We start from the raw sequence: 7,063 nt of genomic DNA, 5'->3' as shown, positions 1-7,063 counted from the left end.
GCACTTGAGAGCCCATCAAGGCTTTTGAGGAAAAAGGGAATATACTCCGAAAACTCTAGAAATAACTATCTGTGAAACTCCTTTGCAACGTGGGGATTCATCTCATAAAGCTAAATATTTGCCTTGATTCAGCAGGTTGGAAGCACTCTTCTTGTAGAATCTGTGAAGGGAGATTTGAGAGCCTAGAGAGGCTTAGGGGAAAAACTGAATATCCCCAGATAAAAACCAGACAGAAGTTATCTGTGTAAATGCTTTGAGATGTGTGGATTCATCACAGAGAGTTTAATTTGTTCTTTGATTCAGCAGGATGTAAACACTATATTGAAGAAAGCGTGAAAACACATTTTGTCACTCAAAGAGGCCTATGGGGAAAAACAAAATATCACCAGATAAAAACTAGAAAAAAATTTTCCCTGAAACTGCTTTCTGATGTTTGGATACATCTCCCAAAGGTAAACATTTCTTTTGATTCAACAGGTTAGAAACGATATTGATTCTTCCTATCCATGAGCATGGTATGTTCTTCCATTTGTTTGTGTCCTCTTTTATTTCACTGAGCAGTGGTTTGTAGTTCTCCTTGAAGAGGTCCTTTATATCCCTTGTAAGTTGGATTCCTAGGTATTTGATTCTCTTTGAAGCAATTGTGAATGGAAGTTCATTCCTGATTTGGCTCTCTGTTTGTCTGTTACTGGTGTATAAGAATGCTTGTGATTTTTGCACATTAATTTTGTATCCTGAGACTTTGCGAAGTTGCTTATCAGCTTCAGGAGATTTTGGGCTGAGACAATGGGATTTTCTAAATATACAATCATGTCATCTGCAAAGAGGGACAATTTGACTTCTTCTTTTCCTAACTGAATACCTTGATTTCTTTCTCTTGCCTGATTGCCCTAGCCAGAACTTCCAACACTATGTTGAATAGGAGTGGTGAGAGAGGGCATCCCTGTCTTGCACCAGTTTTCAAAGGGAATTTTTCCAGTTTTTGCCCATTCAGTATGGTATTGGCTGTGGGTTTGTCATAAATAGCTCTTATTATTTTGAGGTACGTTCCATCAATACCGAATTTATTGAGCGTTTTTAGCATGAAGGGCTGTTGAATTTTGTCGAAAACCTTTTCTGCATCTATTGAGATAATCATGTGGTTGTTGTCTTTGGTTCTGTTTATATGCTGGATTATGTTTATTGATTTGCAAATGTTGAACCAGCCTTGCATCCCAGGGATAAAGCCCACTTGATCATGGTGGATAAGCTTTTTGATGTGTTGCTGAATCCGGTTTGCCAGTATTTTATTGAGGATTTTTGCATCGATGTTCATCAGGGATATTGGTCTAAAATTCTCTTTTTTTGTGTGTGTCTCTGCCAGGCTTTGGTATCAGGATGACGGATAGGAAGAATCAATATCGTGAAAATGGCCATGCTGCCCAAGGGTATTTATAGATTCAATGCCATCCCCATCCAGCTAACAATGAGTTTCTTCACAGAATTGGAAAAAACTGCTTTAAAGTTCATATGGAACCAAAAAAGAGCCCGCATCTCCAAGACAATCTTAAGTCAAAAGAACAAAGCTGGAGGCATCACGCTACCTGACTTCAAACTATACTACAAGGTTACAGTAACCAAAACAGCATGGTACTGGTACCAAAACAGAGATATAGACCAATGGAACAGAACAGAGTCCTCAGAAATAATACCACACATCTACAGCCATCTGATCTTTGACAAACCTGAGAGAAACAAGAAATGGGGAAAGCATTCCCTATTTAATAAATGGTGCTGGGAAAATTGGCTAGCCATAAGTAGAAAGCTGAAACAGGATCCTTTCCTTACTCCTTATACGAAAATTAATTCAAGATAGATTAGAGACTTAAATGTTAGACCTAATACCATAAAAACCCTATAGGAAAACCTAGGTAGTACCATTCAGGACATAGGCATGGGCAAAGACTTCATGTCTAAAACACCAAAAGCAACGGCAGCAAAAGCCAAAATTGACAAATGGGATCTCATTAAACTAAAGAGCTTCTGCACAGCAAAAGAAACTACCATCAGAGTGAACAGGCAACCTACAGAATGGGAGAAAATTTTTGCAATCTACTCATCTGACAAAGGGCTAATATCCAGAACCTACAAAGAACTCAAACAAATTTACAAGAAAAAACAAACAACCCCATCAAAAAGTGGGTAAAGGATATGAACAGATGTTTCTCAAAAGAAGACATTCATACAGCCAACAGACACATGAAAAAATGCTCATCATCACTGGCCATCAGAGAAATGCAAATCAAAACCACAATGAGATACCATCTCACACCAGTTAGAATGGCGATCATTAAAAAGTCAGGAAACAACAGGTGCTGGAGAGGATGTGGAGAAATAGGAACGCTTTTACACTGTTGGTGGGATTGTAAACTAGTTCAACCATTATGGAAACCAGTATGGCGATTCCTCAAAGATCTAGAACTAGGTGTACCATATGACCCAGCCATCCCATTACTGGGTACATACCCAAAGGATTATAAATTATGCTGCTATAAAGACACACGCACATGTATGTTTATTGCAGCACTATTCACAATAGCAAAGACTTGGAATCAACCCAAATGTCCATCAGTGACAGACTGGATTAAGAAAATGTGGCACATATACACCATGGAATACTATGCAGCCATCAGAAAGGATGAGTTTATGTCCTTTGTACGGACATGGATGCAGCTGGAAACCATCATTCTTAGCAAAGTATCACAAGAACAGAAAACCAAACACCGCATGTTCTCACTCATAGGTGGGAACTGAACAATGAGATCACTTGGACTCGGGAAGGGGAACATCACACACCGGGGCCTATCATGTGGAGGGGGGAGGGGGAGGGATTGCATTGGGAGTTATACCTGATGTAAATGATGAGTTGATGGGTGCTGACGAGTTGATGGGTGCAGCACAGCAACATGGCAGAAGTATACATATGTAAGAAACCTGCACCTTATGCACATGTACCCTAGAACTTAAAGTATAATAATAATAATAATAAATAAATAAAATAAAAAAAAAACAAAAAAACAACAAACAAACAAAACAAAACAAAACAAAACAGGTTAGAAACAATCTTTCTGAAGAATCTGCAAATGGACATTTGAGAGCCCATTTAGGCCTATGGGGAAAAATGAAATACTCTCAGATACAAGCAAGAAAGAAGTTCCCTGTATACCTGCTTTGTGATGTGTAGATTCATCTCATAGAGTTAAAATTTTCCAATTCACCAGTTTGAAATACTCTTTTGCAGAATCTGCAAAGGGACAATTAAGAGCTCTTTGAGGCCTGAAAAAAGAAAAACAGAATATCAACAGATAAAAACTGGAATGAAGCTATCTGTGAGACACCTTTGTGATGTGTGCATTCATCTCACAGACTTGAAAGTTTCTTTTGATTCAGCTGGTTGCAAAGAAATATTTGGGAGCCCACTGAGGCCTACAGGGAAACGACTGTCTTGAGATAAAAACTAGAAAGAAGATATCAGTGAAACTGAATTGTAATATATGGATTCATCTCAATAAATTATACAATTTTTTGATTCAGCAAGTTGGAGAAACTTTTTTAAAAGGATCTGGCAAGGACCATTTGAGAGCATATTGATGCTTGTGGGGAAAACCATATATCCCCAGATAAAAACGAGAAATAAGCTATATGTGAAACTGCTTTTTAATGTGTGGATTCATCTCATGGAGGCAAACCTTTCTTTTGACAGCACGGTAAAACCACACTTTTTGGTGCATATGCAAGGGGGCATTTAGGAGTCCAGAGAGGAGTTTAGGGAAAAACAAAATATACCCAGGTAAACACTAGAAAAAAGCCTTCTGAGAAATTGCTTTGTGATGTGTGCCTTCATCTCATGGAAGTAAACTTTTCTCTTGAAAGAGCAGTTCAGAAACATTATTTTTGTAGAATCTGTGAAGTGATATTTTGGAGCACAATGAGGCCTATGGTGAATAAGGAAATATTTTTAAATAAAAACAAGAAAGAATCTTTCTCAGAAACTACTTAGTGATGTGGGCATTCATCTAACTGAGTTAAAGTTTTCTTTTGGTGGGGCAGTTTGGAAACACTGTTTTTGTAGAATCTGCGAAGGGATATTTGGGAGTGCATTGAGGTCTAAGGTGAAAAAGCAAATATCACCAGATAAAAATTAGAAAGAAGCTTTCTGAGAAACTGCTTTGTGATGTGTGCATGCATGTCAAAGGTTAAAACTTTCTTTTGCTGGAGCCATTTGGCAGCACTGTTTTTGCAGGGTCTGCGAAGGGACATTTTCTAGCCCATTGATGCCTATGATGAAAAGACAAACACTTCAGATCAAAAGTAGAAAGAAGCTTTCTGAGAAACTGTTTTATGATGTCTGCATTCATCTCACAGAAACAAAACATTTTTTTGATGGAGCAGTATGGAAACACTTTTGTAGAATCTGCAAAGGGATATTTGGGAGTACATTGAGGTCTATGGTGAAAAGAGAAATATCTTCAGTTCAAACTAGAAAGAAGGTTTCTGATAAACTGCTTTTTGATGTCTGCATTCATCTCACATAGTTAAAGCTTCCTTTGATGGAACAGTTTGGAAACACTGTTTTTGCAGAATCTGTGAAGGGATAGTTGGGAGTGAATTGAGGCATATGGTGAAAAGACAAATATTTTCAGATAAAAACTAGAAAGAAGATTTCTGAGAAACTTCTCTGTCATGTGGACATTAATCTCACAGAGTTAAACTTTTCTTTTCATGAAGCAGTTTGGAAACACTGTTTTTGTAGAATCTGCAAAGGGATGTTTGGGAGTGCTTGGGGCCTATGGTGAAAAAGGAAATATCATCCGATAAAAACAAGAAAGAATTTCTCAGAGAAACTTCTCTGAGATGTGGGCATTCATCTCACAGAGATGAGATGGAGCAGTTTGGAAACACCATTTTTGTAGAATTTGCAAAGGGGTATTTTCTAGCTCATTGATGCCTATGGTGAAAAGACAAACATTTCACATCAAAACTAGAAAGATTTCTCTGAAATTGCTTTTTGATGTCTGTATTCATCTCACAGAGTTAAAGTTTCCTTTTATGCAGCAGTTTGGAAACACTTTTATTGCAGACTCTGCAAAGGGATATTTGAGAGCACATTGAGGATTATGGTGAAAAGGAAAACATCTTCAGATCAAAACTAGAAAGAAGCTTCCCTAGAAACTACTTTTTGTTGTCTGCTTTCATCTCACAGACTTAAGGCTACCTTTGATGGAGCAGGTAGGAAGCACTGTTTAAGTAGAATCTGTGAAGGGATATTTGGGAGTGTAATGAGGTATATAGTGAAAAGAGAAATATTTTCACATAAAAACTAGAAAGAAGATTTCTGAGAAACTTCTTGGTGATGTAGCCATTCATTTCACAGAGTCAAACCTTTCTTTTGATGGAACAGTTTGGAAACACTGTTTTTGTAAAATCTGCAAAGGGATGTTTGGGAGTGCATTGAGGTCTATGGTGAAAAAGGAAATATCATTGGATAAAAACAAGAGGAAACTTTCTGAGAAAATACTTTGTGATGTGTACATCCTTCCCACAGTTAAACAATTCTTGTGATTAAGCAGTTGGAAAAACTGTTTTTCTAGAATGTGCAAAGGAATATTTGGGAGTGCATTTAGGCCTATGATTTGAAAAGAAAGATCCTCAGAGAAAAACTAGAAAAAAGCTTTCTGAGACACTGTTTGATGTGTGCATTCATCTGACAGTTATATCTTTCTTTTGATGGAGCAATTTGGAATCACTGTTTTGCAGAAGCTTTGAAGAGATATTTGGCAGCACATTGAGGTCTATGGTGAAAAAGGAAATATCTTCAGATAAAAACTAGAAAGAAATTATCTAAGAGAAGACATTGTGATGTGTGCATTCATCTCAAAGAATTAAAACTTTCTTTTGATGGGGCACTTTGGAAACGCTGTTTTTGTAGAAACTGCAAAGGGATATTTTCTAGCGCATTGATGCCTATGGTGATAAGAAAAACATTTCAGATCAAAATTAGAAAAGGAGCTTTCTGAGAAGCTGCTTTTTGATGTCTGCATTCATCTCACAGAGTTAAAGCATCCTTTTATGGAGGAGTTTGGAAACATTGTTTTTGTAGATTCTATGAAGAGAAGTTTTTTGAGCACTTTGAGGCCTAAGGTGAAAAGAGAAATATCTTCAGATAAAACTAGAAATAAATGTTCTGAGAAACTACTTAGTGATGTGTGCAGGCATCTCACAGACTTAAACCTTTCTTTTGATGGAGCTATTTTGAAACACTGTTTTTGGAAAATCTGTGAAAGAATATTTGTGAGTGAAGTGAGGCCAATGGTGAAAATGAAAAGAAGTTCAGATAAAAACTAGAAAGAAGCTTTTGGAGAAAATGTATTATGATGTGTGTATTCATCTCACAGAGTTCAACCTTTCTTGTGATGTGGAAAAACTGTTTTTGTAGAATCTGTGAAGGCATATTTGGGAAAGCATTGATGCCTGTGGAAAAAAGAAGAATATCTTCAGATTATAAGGAGAAAGAAGCTTTCTACGAAACTGCTTTGTGATGTGTGCAATCATCTCACATAACTAAACCTTTGTTTTGATGGAGCAGTTTGGAAACAGCGTTTTTGTAGAATCTGCAAAGGGATGTTTAGGACTGCAGTGAGGCCTAAGTTGAAAAGAGAAATATCATTAGATAAAACTAGAAAGAAGCTTTCTGAGAAACAGCTTTGTGATGTGCGCATTAATCTCACAGAGTTAAAGCTTCCCTTGATGCAGCAGTTTGGAAACACTCTTTTTGTAGAATCTGCAAAGTGATATTTTAATTGCATTGATACCTACAGTGAAAAGAGAAATATCTTCAGATGAAAACTACAAAGAAGTTTTCTGGGATTCTGCTTTGTGGTGTGTGCATTCATCTCACAAAGTTTAACCTTTCTTTTGATGGAGCAGTTTGAAAACACTGTTTATGTAGTATCTGCAAAGGGATACCATGAAGTGCATTGAGGCTGTGGTGAAAAAGGAAATATTTTCAGATAAAAACTGGAAA

This window comes from Macaca thibetana, chromosome 20, assembly GCF_024542745.1.
Source record: "Macaca thibetana thibetana isolate TM-01 chromosome 20, ASM2454274v1, whole genome shotgun sequence".
Classification (NCBI taxonomy): domain Eukaryota; kingdom Metazoa; phylum Chordata; class Mammalia; order Primates; family Cercopithecidae; genus Macaca; species Macaca thibetana.
Note: the sequence above shows the minus strand (reverse complement) of the source record.